The sequence below is a fragment of the Aotus nancymaae genome, unplaced genomic scaffold, assembly GCF_030222135.1.
Source record: "Aotus nancymaae isolate 86718 unplaced genomic scaffold, 86718_ANA_hifiasm-v0.15.2.pri h1tg000058l, whole genome shotgun sequence".
Taxonomy (NCBI): domain Eukaryota; kingdom Metazoa; phylum Chordata; class Mammalia; order Primates; family Aotidae; genus Aotus; species Aotus nancymaae.
The window spans coordinates 37,589,044-37,603,503 of record NW_026988472.1 but is presented as its reverse complement, the minus strand read 5'-3'; the positions used below and the strand labels follow the sequence as shown (position 1 = coordinate 37,603,503).

Sequence of the window (14,460 nt, the reverse complement as noted above, 5' to 3'; positions counted from 1 at the left end):
AATAGGTCCCAATGTGTGATGTTCCCCTCCCTGTGCCCATATATTCTCATTGTTCAACTTCTACTTATGAGTGAGAACCATGTGGTATTTGGTTTTCTGTTCTTGTGTTAGTTTGCTGAGAATGATGGTTTCCAGTTTCATCCATGTCCCTGCAAAGGACATGATCTCATTCTTATTTTATGGCTGCATAGTATTCCATGATATATATGTGCCACATTTTTTTAATCCAGTCTAACATTGATGTGCATTTGGGTTGGTTTCAAGTCTTTGCTATTGTGAATAGTGCTGCAATAAACATACATGTGCATGTATTTTGTGCATGTAGAATGATTTATAATCCTTTGGGTATATAACCAGTAATGGGTTTGCTGGGTCAAATGGTATTTCTAGTTCTAGATCCCTGAGGAATCACCACACTGTCTTCCACAATGGTTGAACTAATTTACGCTCCTATCAACAGTATAAAAGCATTCCTATTTCTCCACATCCTCTTCAGCATCTGTTGTTTCCTTACTTTTTAATGATCACCATTCTAACTGGCATGAGATGATATGTCATTGTGGTTTTGATTTGCATTTCTCTAATGACCAGTGATGATGATCCTTTATTCATAATCCAGCAAAGTCTCAGGATACAAAGTCAATGTGCAAAAATCACAAGTACTCCTTTCTATACACCAATAATAGACAAACAGAGAGCCAAATCATGAGCAAACTCACATTCACAATTGCTACAAAGAGAATAAAATACCTAGGAATACAAATTACAAGGGATGTGAAGGACCTTTTCAAAGACTACTACAAACAACTGCTCAAGGAAATAAGAGAGGACACAAGCAAATGGGAAAACATTCCATCCTCATAAATAGGAAGAATCAATATTATGAAAATGGCCATACTCCCCACAGTAATTTATAGATTCAATGGTATTCCCATTAAGCTATCATTGACTTTCTTCACAGAATTAGAAAAAAGTACTTTAAATTTCATATGGAACCAAAAAAGAGCCTGTATAGCCAAGACAATCCTAAACAAAAAGGACAAAGCTGGAGGTATCACGTTATCTGACTTCAAACTATACTACAAGGCTACAGTAACCAAAACAACATAGTACTGATACCAAAACAGAGATATAGACCAATGGAACAGAACAGAGGCCTTGGAAATAGCACCACACATCTACAATCATCTGATCTTCGACACACCTGACAAAAACAAGCAATGGGGAAAGGATTCCATATTTAAAAAATTGTTTTGGGAAAACTGGCTAGCCATATGCAGAAAACTGAAACCGGACCCCTTCCTTACACCTTACACAAAAATTAATTCAAGATAAATCAAAGATTTAAACATAAGACCCAAAACCATAAAAATCCTAGAAGAAAATTTAGGCAATATCATTCAGGACATAGGCTTGTGCAAAGACTTCATGACTAAAACACCAAAAGCAACTGCAACAAAAGCCAAAATTGACAAATGGGATCTAATTAAACTAAAGAGCTTCTGCACAGCCAAAGAAACTATCATCAGAGTGAACAGGCAACCTACAGAATGAGAGAAAATGTTTGCAACCTATCCTTCTTCTGTTCTTAAAATGATGAAGATCAGTGCTTTATAAGAGTTTTTGGCAGGTGGTAACATAAATGTTGACAGTGAATGATTATCTGGATTTAAATTTCCATCATTGTTTTCATAGGATGTACAGGAATTTTATGTAAATGTATAAAGAAAGAGCCTAAATTTGATATGTAAAATTCCCAAAACATAAATGGAAAGCTCTTTTGCCTAAAATATAGATAAAGTCAGTGTTCTTTAATGCCATCCTTAATTTCAGTGAAATTTGTATTTATTACAACTTATGAGCATCAGTGATGATACGTTCATTTTTTTATCAAAGACATCCTGATGAAGTACCAAGCATTTTCACAATGGCAAAAAAAAAAAAAAATCAAACGTTGAAAAAGAAGAGACAAAAAGAAATCTAAGAAGCTAAAAAGCAGAGTAGTAATTAGAATATTTGCAATTCTTACCAACTACTTTTATGTTGTCTGTCACCATGTGGTGGAAAGATACGAGTCCTTGTGATATTTTGAAAATTCTTTTGAAGGTACATTTTAATGCATGATACATAAAAGCTTGATCCTTAACAATAAGGAAATAGGCTTTTTGAATTACTTTGAAATTTCTCTAATCCTGGATTCAGCCACTCAAGAATCACATTGTTGTAGTCAACAACAGCGTCTAGTTAGAGAGCTCAGACCTAACTACTAGATTATTTATGCCCGTTCCTGCATATTAATTCCAAAATCAAACTAATGAAAATGCCTAATCTTTAAGAAAAAGATTCCAGAATTGAAAGTGCTCATACATAGGCTATCTCATCCTAGTCCCTTAGGCAATGACTTCACTGGCTTTAAAAGACACATTTTTTTGTGGCTTTAACCACCATTTAAAAGCCACTTTTTTGTGGCTTGCAAATGGCAAGAAATAGGTTTTATTTGATAACTTTATGATTAATTACTTATGACAGAATATTCTACCATAAAATGAAATAATTAAATAAGCAGAAAATCTAGTACTATGTTCGATATTTTCTACAGACAGAGTGGGTACTTCACTCACTCATTCAACAAGCATTCAGTTGAACACCATTGTGTCTAGGCACTGGAACTACAAAGATGAATTAAGATATTTAAACAGATAGCTACAATTTTAAGTTTGCACAGGCATGCACAAGTACTTATACCAGATTGAAGGCAAAATCTTGTTGAATGAGAAATAATTATGCAGGTAAATATGTGTGTTGGTAAATGTGGGGGTTGAGAGCATTCCAGAAAGAGTTGGCAGCATGAGTTAAGATTCAAAAGCAAGAAAAAGTATGCCATGTTCCAAGAATCCAGACCAGGTCAGAAAACAGAAAATTCCTAGGAACCCTGGGAAACAATTCTCACCAATGACCAAAAAAAAAAAAAAAAAAAAAAAAATTTATACCAAAATCTCTCCTTATAGCCCACACATCATTTATACTATATTGTTTTTGTTAAAATTTATTATATGAATATATATATAATCTCATGCAATTCTGAGGATTTAACAACATGTTTGTTATATCCGTAAAGTTTTGTCTGAAGTTATAGACGAATATTTAGATTGAGTCAACCTTATATGAATCTTCTAATTATAAATAGGGAGCCCTTGGATGGCCAAATCAGATAAACATCATTCATTGGAGAATATTTCTTCAGCAAGGATTTGTTATTTTTGTGTATGCTGTATGTATCCAGGATTTTTGCAAGAAATTTCCTTATTCTACACCAAAATATCACCCATTCTAATCAAGTGCTATGTTGTTCTAAGGCAAAGACTGTCAATTCTATCCAAAATATATTTGCTTAAATGTTTGATTATTTCTCTCACCATTTATTATATCACAGACTTTCAACTTTTAGGTCATACTTGACAATATTGTGATGGGGACTGAGTCTCATTGGCCTTAAATTTGGCCCAGAGAATAAATTCGTGCTGAGAAATAGAAGACAACAGTTAAAGAGATAAACTAAGTAAAATTAAAATCCCCCAAATATAATGTAGGTTTATAAAAATCTTTCTATTTATCTATTTATTTGTATAAATTTATAAGGTACAAGAGTAATTTTGTTGCATGAATAGTTTGTCTGGTGGTGAAATCAGGGCTTTCAGGACATTGATCACCTGAATAATATGCATTGTACTCATGAAGTAATTTCTCATCATCCACTCCCACTTGCCCACCCTTCCTAGTCTGCAGGTTGTCTGTTCACTCAGTTGATGATTTCTTTTCTTATACACATGCTTTCTAGTTTAACTAAATCCCATTTGTCTATTTTTGTTTTTGTTGTCTGTGCTTTTGAGGTCTTAGTCGTCAATTCTTTGCCTAGACCAATGTCCAGAAGACTTTTTCCTAGATTTTCTTCTTGTATTTTTAGAGTTTCAAGTCTTATACTTAAGTCTTTAGTGCATTTTTAGTTGATTTTTGCATATGTTGAGAGATAGGGGGTCCAGTTTCATTCTTCCACATATGGCGGCCCAATTCTCCCAGCACCATTTATTGAAAAGGGTGTCCTTTTCTCAGTGTATATTCTCATTCACTTTGTCAAAGATCAGTTAACTGTAAATTTGTGGCTATATTTCTGAGTTCTCTTCTGTTATTTTGATCTATGTGTTTATTTCTATAATATTCTCATGCTGTTTTGGTTACTAGAGCCTTGTAGCATAATTTGATGTCAGGTAACGTGATGCCTCTGGCTTTGTTGTTCTTGCTTCAGACGGCTCTGGCTATTTGGAATCTTTTTTGTTTCATTTGAATTTTAGGATTTTTTTCTAATTTTGTGAAAAATGATGTTGGTATTTTGATAGGAATTGCATTTAATCTGTAGATTGTTTTTGGAAGTATGGTCATCAAAACAATATTAATTCTTCCTATTCTACCAAACTTAAACAGAACAATGAATACTAATCATTCTGAAACTGTTCCAGAAGTCTAAAAGGTGGGAATTCTCCCTAATTCATTCTACAAAGCCAGTATCACCCTGATACCAGATCCAGATAATAACAAAACAAAAAAAGAAAACTACAGACCAATACCCCCATGAATATAGATGCAAAAATCCCCAACAAAATTGTAGCAAACCAAATCCAACAGCCCATGGAAAAGACAATATACCACAATAAAGTGGGTTTTGTATCACGCATGCAAGGATGGTTTGACATATGCAAATCAATAGAGGTGATACATCACATAAAGAGAGTTGAGGACAAAAACCATATGATTATCTCAATAGATGCATAAAAAGCATTTGCAAAATTTAGCATCACTTCATGATGAAAACCTCAAAAACCTAGGCATAGAAGAAACATACCTCAAAATGATAAAGGCCATATACAAGAAACCCGCAATCAACATCATACTAAAGGGGAAAAAGTTGAAAGCATTCTCTCGAAGAACTGGAATAAGACAGGATGCCTTCTTTCACCATTCTTATTCAATATGGTACTGGAAGTCCTAGCCAGAACAATCACACAAGGGAAAGAAATAAAAGGTATCCAAATTGGAAAAGAGGAAGTAAATTATTCCTATTCACTGATGATTTTACTTTATATATAGAAAACCCTAAAAGCTTCACCAAAAAACTCTAAGATTTGATAAGCAAATTCAGTAATGTTGTAGAATATAAAATCAATGTACAATAATCATTAGCATTTCTATATGCCAGTAAGAATCTAGATAAGAACCAAATCAAGAATGCAATCCCATTTGCAATAGCTACAAGCAAATAAGATACCTAGGAATATATTTAACGAAGGAGGTGAAGAATCTCTAAAAAGGAAAACTACCAAACAGTGATGAATGAAATCATAGACAACACAAATAGAAAAACATCCTGTTTATTTTTATCTCTCCAAAAATAGCATTTATAAGCAATTTAGTAAAAGAATGGTTGAATATATTTTATTTTTTGTTTTTCATGAGCTTTCTAGTAACTCATTTTTCTGCTGGATCATATTACTTAGATTCCTTGGATTGGGTTTCAACTTTCTTCTGGATGTCAACAATCTTTGTTTCTATCCATATTCTGAACTCTAGTTCTAGCATTTCAGCCATTTCAGCCTAGTTGTTAAGAATCATTGCTGGGGCGCTACTATGGTCATACAGAGGTAGGAAGACATTGGCTTTTTGAATTGCCAGAGTTTTTGCACTGGTTCACTCTCATCTGTGTAGGCTAACATTCCTTCAATTTGAAATTGCTGTCCCTTGGATGCAACTTTTTGCTTTTTTCTTCTTTGATGCTTTTGAGGGTTTGATTATGGTATAAAGTGAGTTTAGTAGACTCGCTTTGATTCTAGTTCACTCCTAGATCTTGGATGAGTCCCCTGTGATTACTGTCTCTATGCCTGCATTTCTTTTGTTGGGTGTTCTGCTCCACAGGGCTCCCTGAGGCAGGGACTGCAGTTGGCATATAGGCCATTTCTTTGCTGGGTCAGTCCTAATCTTCCATCTGAGTGCTTCCCAGGGGAACACAGGGTTGCATCTGCCTGCAGAGATCAGGGAGAAATGGGACCTCTAGCAGGTGTGGCTGTCTGGCTATGAGAGGAAGGGTTGGGTGGAGTTGCTTAACCTGCTGTCTGAGTGTCTCCAGGGCAAGAGGAGGCTGTATCCACTGGCTGAGTCCACACACAAGCAAGACCACTCGGCCAGAAGCTGTAGCAGGCATTACTTTACTGGCTACTAGTGGCAAGGGTGGGTGGGGTCACATGCCCTGCCATCTGGGGTTTCCCAGGATACTTCTATATTTATATTGACAATACGAAAATTTAAGAAACTTTTTTTATTTTTATACTTGAATGCCGAAAGAAGCTTCACAATACATAATATCATACATATGGTCAGAATTTATCATACTATCTGATGGTTATGAATATGTGTTTTTGTCTGTTAGGATTCAAAACCCATATTCTGTATTTCTGAGGAGATTCCTAATGATATTAACTTCTCCTGTATTTTAATTATTGAATAAAAATACACAAAATAATATCCGTAAGAGTAGCCAAGCAGGTTTTATATACTGTGTATATATTTATGCTATAAATCCCTACTTATTGCTGATAATGACCTTTTCCACATCACTCTTGAAATTGGTGGACATTTTTTTGTATTACAGGTAAGGCCTGTGTAGCATGGATTAAAATTATTTTATTCTAATACTAACAGCCTCTGCAGTGTTCAGAGTTTGTTAATGTAATATCGAATTCTCTGATGTTAACTGAAAATGTATAATAGCATGTAGATACTTCACTTTTGAAGATGGTTATAAATCTCTTAGACAACAGAATGAACAAGAGACTTACGTGTTTACTGTGGTGTGTTTTACAACATTTCACCCCTATTAAAGCCCTCTACCAGTGTTAATCCCTTCATAATCCATAATATAACACAAAGTATTCTGTGTTTTTTGTGCTGTTCAAGGGGCCTCATAACTGAACTCATAATAGAACTCATAATTCTGGGAGAATTATTTTTTATTTTTCTGTAGATCTGTGTTTTGGGGAAGTGTCACCTAGGGATTTTTTAAAAAGCACCACAAGTGTGAAATGAGAGCTTGCATCTCATCAAGAATTTGGGATTTTATATGAATTATTTCTGACAAATGTTTGGCAGGCAAACTCTTCTGCATTGGTTAGGAGGGGTCATGAAAGGAAAACAGCTGTGCTAGAAAACTCTTAGTCTCTAAAGCTTTTAGAAAACATAGAAGTATTGAGACTTTCAACAACTCATTTCACAGCTTTATACAGATAAACACTTGTACAATCTAGGGTCAGAAAAAATAGAGCCCCTCCAGGAAGTTTCTCATTTTTTCATGTAACTTTTTCAACCAGAATAAATGTTTATACAATTCCTTAATTTTCTTTTTAATTTCTCTCCCAATTTTAATCAATGCTGCATTATCTAATAGGCAAATTAAATATATGCTAAGGCAGCAATACACCAGCATCATCCAAAAACTGTTTATGAAAGAATGTGATATTTGATATCTGCTCCCCCAACACATTAAAGTAGAATTGGCAGACAAAGTTATAATTTAATGGAATTTCTTCCTTTAACATTAGCATTTGTTCTTTTTATTTATTCTTGGGAATAGGGTACCATGCTTTTCCTTGTTTAGGGATTCTAATCATCGTCTTCTTTTTAAATCTTTTAGAATAGAAATTTTCACACACATACCAAAGTAGAAAGAATAGTAAAATGAACTCCCATGTACCCATCACCCAGTTTCAACAATCTATAACTCTTGATAATTATTTCATCTGTACTTCCACCCACTCTCACTCTCCACCTGCCATTATTCTGAAGGAAATCTCAGACATCATATTATTATATTTGTAATGATTTAACTATGAATCTCTAAAATAGATATTTTTGAAAAATTCAAATCTTCAGACAAATTGTAAAAATAATTATCCAATACATATTCCACAATCAAGTTTCTACAGTGGTCCCAATAATGTTCATTATACTAATATTTTTCTATCTGGGATCCAGTTAAGAATTGTATTTAGTGATCATATTTTTAAATATCTTTTAATCTAAAACAATTCCTTTTTTTCTATGGTATTGACATTTTGAAAAGTATAGATCAGTTGTTTTGAGGGACGTTTGTGGAACATCCCTCAATTGTCCCAGCACAGTCCTGACATCAACCATCTCCACCCCTACTCTCTAGGCCTTCGATTTTTTTAGGGCTTATGGGCACCATAGAGATAGCTGAAGGTGTCTTCACTTAGAATCTCTTTCATTTAAGATAAATTACCTTTGTTTGGATTTGTAGGAAAGCAGAATTGCAATGTGAAGAAGAAAAAAGGAGTGGACACGATCAGTATAGGCTCAAATTAAGTCGCTAAGATTCAAACACTTAACATTTCATGACAGGCTTTTTCTTTTTTTCTTTTTTGAGACAGGGTCTTGCTCTGTTACCCAGGCTGTAGTGCAGTTGTGAGATCTCAGATCACTGCAGCCTCTGCCTCCCAGACTCCAGCGATCCTCCCTCACCCTCCCAAGTAGCTGGGACTACAGGCATACACCGCCACCCGCCAAAATTTGGGATTTTTTTTGTAGAGATGGGGTTTCACCATGTTGCCTAGGCCAGTCCCAAACTCCTCAAGCAATCCACCACCTTGGCCTCCCAAAGTGCTGAGATTACAGACATGGACCACTGTACTGGGCCCCTACAGTCTTTTTCAATTGCTTCTTTCCAAACTTACTATTTTTGGAACCGCACTTGACAAGAGTTCCAAGTAGAACATCTTAATAAGCAAGCATGTGTATCTGATGAGATTTGGTGAACAAGCTGAGATCATTGTTACAGTATACTAGTTTGTTATCTACTTGCCCTAGGCCCTGTGTTGGCCTCTTAAATCCATCCTCCTGCTGCAGTCAAAGGAACCTATTTAAAAACACAACTCTGACTATGTTATTCCCTGGCAGAAAAAAAATCACCAAATGAGATAAAGTTCAAGCTTCATGGCATGGCACAAAATGTCTTCCATGACCTGATAGATCCTAACTAATATTTAAGCTTTCTCACATCGATTTCTGAGCTTTCCAAACAGAAATGTGATGTACATAGAAGTAATGGAGCACTATGCTAGAGGGGTCAGTATAGTGTAGTTTCCTAGAGCTTCAGCTTTACACAGTGGTAAGTAATTGTGGCAGACTGTATTTTCCAAAGACAGCCGCCAGAATATTTCCCATGTCACGTACTTTTCTTCAATGTGAAAGTTGATAAGCTTTCTATGGAGGAGTAGGGCTGAGGTTCCCTTCTCTCGCAGGAAGTGTGTATGTGTGTGTGTGTGTGTGTGTGTGTGCGCGCATGTGTGTGTGTTGATACTTAGGTCAGTGCTAATCATAGTGTAAAAATATCACTTCATCTTTCAGAATTGTCATACCTAAAAATTTGAAAAATCGTCGTTATTCTGGACCACTAGTTTTTAATGTGAGATTTCCACACCCAGGGGATCTGAAAGACCATCCACTGGGATACAGGCAGAAAATACTAAGTTTAGAACTTTTATTTTTCTCTCATACATCTCTAACTTATGTTTTATATATTTTAAAATATATAAAACTGCAGTATTGAATACAGTAGCCATTAGCCATACAAGACTATTGAATACTTAAAACATGGCAAGTCTGAATTGAGATACCAGGAGTTTAAAATGTACAAGAAATTTTAAAGACAATATATTTAAAGTGAAATATTTCATTATGATTTTTACATTTATGTCCTGTTGAAATGATATTTTTATATATTGGCTTGATTAAAGAGCATTATTAAAGTTAATTCCACTTGTTCCTTTTTTTAAATTTAGCTACTACATATGTATTTTAAATTATATATATGGTTCTTATTTGTGGGTCACATTATATTTCTATTGGACAATGTTAATAAATAACTATTTTATAGTAATACACTATGTAAGTTTTAAGTTAACAAACAGGAAATCTGTATTGGAGGAATGCATGTTTACACTTGATAGCAGTGGGCAATTACAAATGTTTGGAAAACGCTGATATTGAAAGCCAGTTGGAAAGTATATTTAAAATAATGTAGGACACAAGGTACCAAAAGGGAACATCCTTCGTCATTCTTCCCCCTTTTCTCCTTACAAGTCCTCCAAAAATATTCAGTATTCTCCAAATCAATATTACCCTCCTAAAAGTGTCCAGTCTGTACTGCTCTGTACTCTGGTTTGTTCAGTGTACCCAGCTAGTGAAACTGCTAGCTTGAGTCTTTCTCACTATCCAAGTACCTCATCCAAGTACTACTCTCTCACATGGCCTTGAGTCAGGACTGACTACATATTTGCAGGGCCCAGAACAAAATAAAAATGTGGAGCCCCTTGTTCAAAAATTAGTAAGCATTCAAAAAAGCAAAAGCAGAACATTAAACCATGTACAGGGCTCTTCTGAGTCCTTGGCCCTGTGCAACTGCACAGCTCACACTCCCCCAAGAAGCTCACGCTGCCTCAGGTCATGTGCCTTCTTGGAGTCTCCAGGTGTTCTTGGTTCTTTCGGACCTCTAAATAATTACTGTGAGGTGCTGAGAATTTCCCATCCTGATTTAGCAGGATAATTGTGGGTCTTTATAATTATAGTTCCTCAAGTAAACGCTCTGCTCTTTCATTAAGCTACTAAAACCACATGTTTTCTTGATTCTTCTCTTGAGTTTCCCGGACATTCCATGGATAAAGCACTCCTAGCCACAGCAAAGAGGCTATTTTTAGTGTCTTCACAAATAAAGAGATACATCTCATTCCCTTAGCACTGTCCTCAATAATTGTTTGATTACATTTGAATCAGAATGTTTTTCATATTGAGTAAGAGACAGTGTTTTGATGATAATGATTTCTTCACACACTATATGGCCTAAGTGACCTAATAAATGTTAAAAGAAATGTGGAGGGTTATCATTGTTAATATTTCATTAAAATATAAGAAATACTAACAAATTTAAGTGTCTTATTGCCCTATGAGATGTTCATCCAATTTAAAATATTATGGCTGACAGCTGCTTATAGATGATAAAAGAAATGTGTTAATGTTTCTGCTTCATTTTAAAAAGTGAGTTTTTAATTATCAGGATACAAAGAATTGGTCCTAATTCACTTTGTGCAAAGAAATAAGAGTATTGATTTCACTACAATGATAAGCATTGATCATTTTCGTTTATAAACTGACTTACAAAAAAGTGTGCCTTCTGGTTTGTTTTCTGTTTGTTTGTTTTTTAAGACAGAATCAGCTCACTGCAACCTCCGCCTCCCAGGTTCAAGTAATTCTCTGGTCTCGGCCTTCTGAGTAGCTGGTATTACAGGCGTCCACAATTTTGTAATTGTGGCTAATTTTTGTACTTTCAGTAGAGACAGGGTTTCATTATGTTGGCCAGGCTCATCTCAAACTCCTGACCTCAGGTGACCTGCCTGTCTCAGCCTCCCAAAGTGCTGGGATTAGAGGTGTGAGCCACTGTGCCCAGCCTGAAAGTGTGCCTTCTATAAGTAGAGAAAGTTGAAAACTATGCCCCTTATTGTAGAACAAAATAGCAGCTAGTACCTGGGAATAAGCATGAATAATGGAGGTGCGAACATAGAAAAATGAAACGATTCAAAGATAAAATAAGTGGGATTACTTCATTGAACTGACAGCTGCCACAAATACCATGATCTAATTTCACTGCAATGACAAATGGCTTCCTTTTAAATAACTTATGCCCTATACCATGCTCGCATTCACTTTCATCTTAGATATGTGCCAAATATGAAATTAAATGTAAACTTTTAAACCAAGGTGGAGCCAAATTGATAATTGAAAAATAACTAAATATATTAGATAACCTTCATGAAGCTATCTTGAATTCTTGTAATAAAGTATTTTATATAGCCAACACAAAATTTCTAATATTATGTGTAGTCAGTTAAAGTACTGAAAGAGCACAGTGAAAATTTATTTGCTCATGGTCGTCATCCTTCTACTCAGACATATAGACAATAAATCAGCGGAGATCTATGTTATAATGTGAATATATCAGTAAATGCCAAAGTGAAGTGTGCCCTTACTTTTACTAACCACTAATTGAGTGTCTATTAAGAGCAATACATTTGTTACATCACCAAAAAAAAAAAAATCATATGACTGCCCTGTTAACTCCCCAGCTAATGAGATTGAAATGAGAGAATAAATATGAAAGAACCTTAAAATCTTAAAATAATTGTGCAACTATTTCATATTTGTATATATCTTCCTTCTTTCCTTCCCTTCCTTCCTTCCTTCTTTCCTACCTTTCTTTTTTCTCTTTCTCTCTTTCTTTCCTTTTTTCTTTCATTTATGTATTTGTTTTTTAGAGCTGAGGGGGCCCAGGCCAGTGTGCAGTGGCACAATCATAGCTCACTGCAGCTTTAACTCCTGAGCTAATACAATCCTCCTGCCTCAGCCTCCTGAGTAGCTGTGATGACAGGTGTGTGCCACCCAGCTCATATTTGTATATATCTTAAACCCTCAAACTGCTTTAGTTATAGGGCTCATCTAGAGTTTCTTTTCAGGCAATTGTTTCCTCCTTGCAATTTAAGGGTTTGTTTCCAAAGATGGCACCTCTGTCTTCCAACTGGTATCATACCATGGTTCCCGACCCTATGGATAAGCATGTGATAAGTATGACGTGCACCTCAGACATAACACAAAGTAATTCAAATTTTGCGGTATTCTTTGATTAACATGACTGTTATTTACAGAAAGAAGTATAAATAAGATGCATCTGCATAAGTTGCCTGAGTAAACAATCTCACCTTAGTCATTACAGTTCTTAGTCATTTACAACTTCTATGCTAAGATGAGTTTAAGTTAAAGAAGAAAGGGTCTTAGCAGACTGCATTTTCTTTGGATAAATGGCTCATTTCTCACACGGCAGTAGATTTCTCTGTGACACATGGAAGATAGCAGGTGAATGTGAATGAGAAAGGTCACTTTATTCAAAGTAGGAAAAAGAACTATGATATGAATTTCATAACAATCAATCATATTTATCCATATAAATGTGGATAGTGACAAAGCCAATATTAAAATGAAATATTTCCTGTTGGATATCTAGGGAAAAAGAAAAATACCTTTTCTTGAGATCAATCCAGTTATCTCCAGTGCTCATTTAGTTCTTATTTCAATAGACAAAGTATTGTGGACTTATTTTAGTTGTATACTGTAAATGTTGTGGGTACACTTTTGGGAGAAAATCTATTTACCTAAAGATAGTCTATAATAATAGGTTTGACTGTGTGTGTGTGTGTGTGTGTGTCTGTGTGTGTGTATGTGTGTGTGTTTGGTTTTATTACTTTTGAAAACAGTTATTAACTTCGTTACTCCTAGTGTTTGGGCTAAAACATTTAGACACTTGACTAAATCGTAAATTCTGGGTTTTTTCCAAAACCTTTTTCTAGTCCTTATACACTAGGAATATTGTAACAAAAACAACAAAAACAGAAAGCTCAATAATAAATTATTTGATATCCAAGCCTCACCTTGACTCTTTCTTTCTTCAATTGCTCTGGGGTCCATTTCAGTTTGGATTTCCTAACATCATTTCTCTGGAGTCTAATCTGAGAAAAGATAAAAGAAGAAAGCCCTGGTTAGAGAACAATGGGGCTCTATAAACACACCAAGGCATCTCAAGCCTCTCAACAGGACTATCTTCCTGAGAAAAAGCCATCAAATGTTCCAATTTCTTCTATGGTTTATATCACAGTTGCCTAGGATGTCAATTTAGATTGATTGTTTGGCTATATGGTTGTTATGAGTAGACTACATGGTTTTATTGACAATTGTAAACACTACAATACATGACAGGGACACTTTGCCCCTTCTTTTTAGTTCATATATCATTTCTATATGTATCAGTCTCTTTCTAACAACAAACATTTAGCAAGCATTTTTTAATATGTTTTATGTGCCAGGTAGTGTACTGGCACTGAAAATACAGTGATAAGATAAACCAGGTGCCATCACTATGGAGCTAACATCCTAATCTGGCATGAGAAGAAACAAACAAAGATAATAACTAGTTGTGATGAAGAGTTTGAGAGAAATTTAAAAGGTAGCTTAAGTAAATAAAGGAGTCAAGGAAAACCTTTCTGAGAAGGTAATATTTTAGCTGATCCCTAAAAGAACAGGAAACTCATGTGGCTAGCTTGTAGTGTTGTGGCATGAAATGGAAGTAGGAGATACAGGCAGAGTCGATTATATAAAGCCTTATACACCATGGAAGGAAAGTTTGATTTTATTGTTAACATAGTAGAAAGCCACTGAAGGGTTATGGAGGGATTTACCTTTTTATAATCTCAAAATATAAAACTGGAAGAGACCACAGTGATAATTTCTTTAAATATC

At 35.1% G+C, this 14,460-nt stretch overlaps 1 long non-coding RNA gene across 2 annotated transcripts in view; it reads right to left on the bottom strand.

Moving 5' to 3' along the window:
- LOC105734663 (uncharacterized) overlaps nucleotides 1-14,460 on the bottom strand; it is a 407,309-nt gene that overhangs the window by 357,636 nt on the left and 35,213 nt on the right. For both annotated transcript variants that reach the window (XR_001111584.2, XR_010338193.1), the window contains exon 2: nucleotides 13,596-13,673. This is a non-coding gene — a long non-coding RNA (uncharacterized LOC105734663). The remainder of the gene's footprint in view (nucleotides 1-13,595; nucleotides 13,674-14,460) is intronic.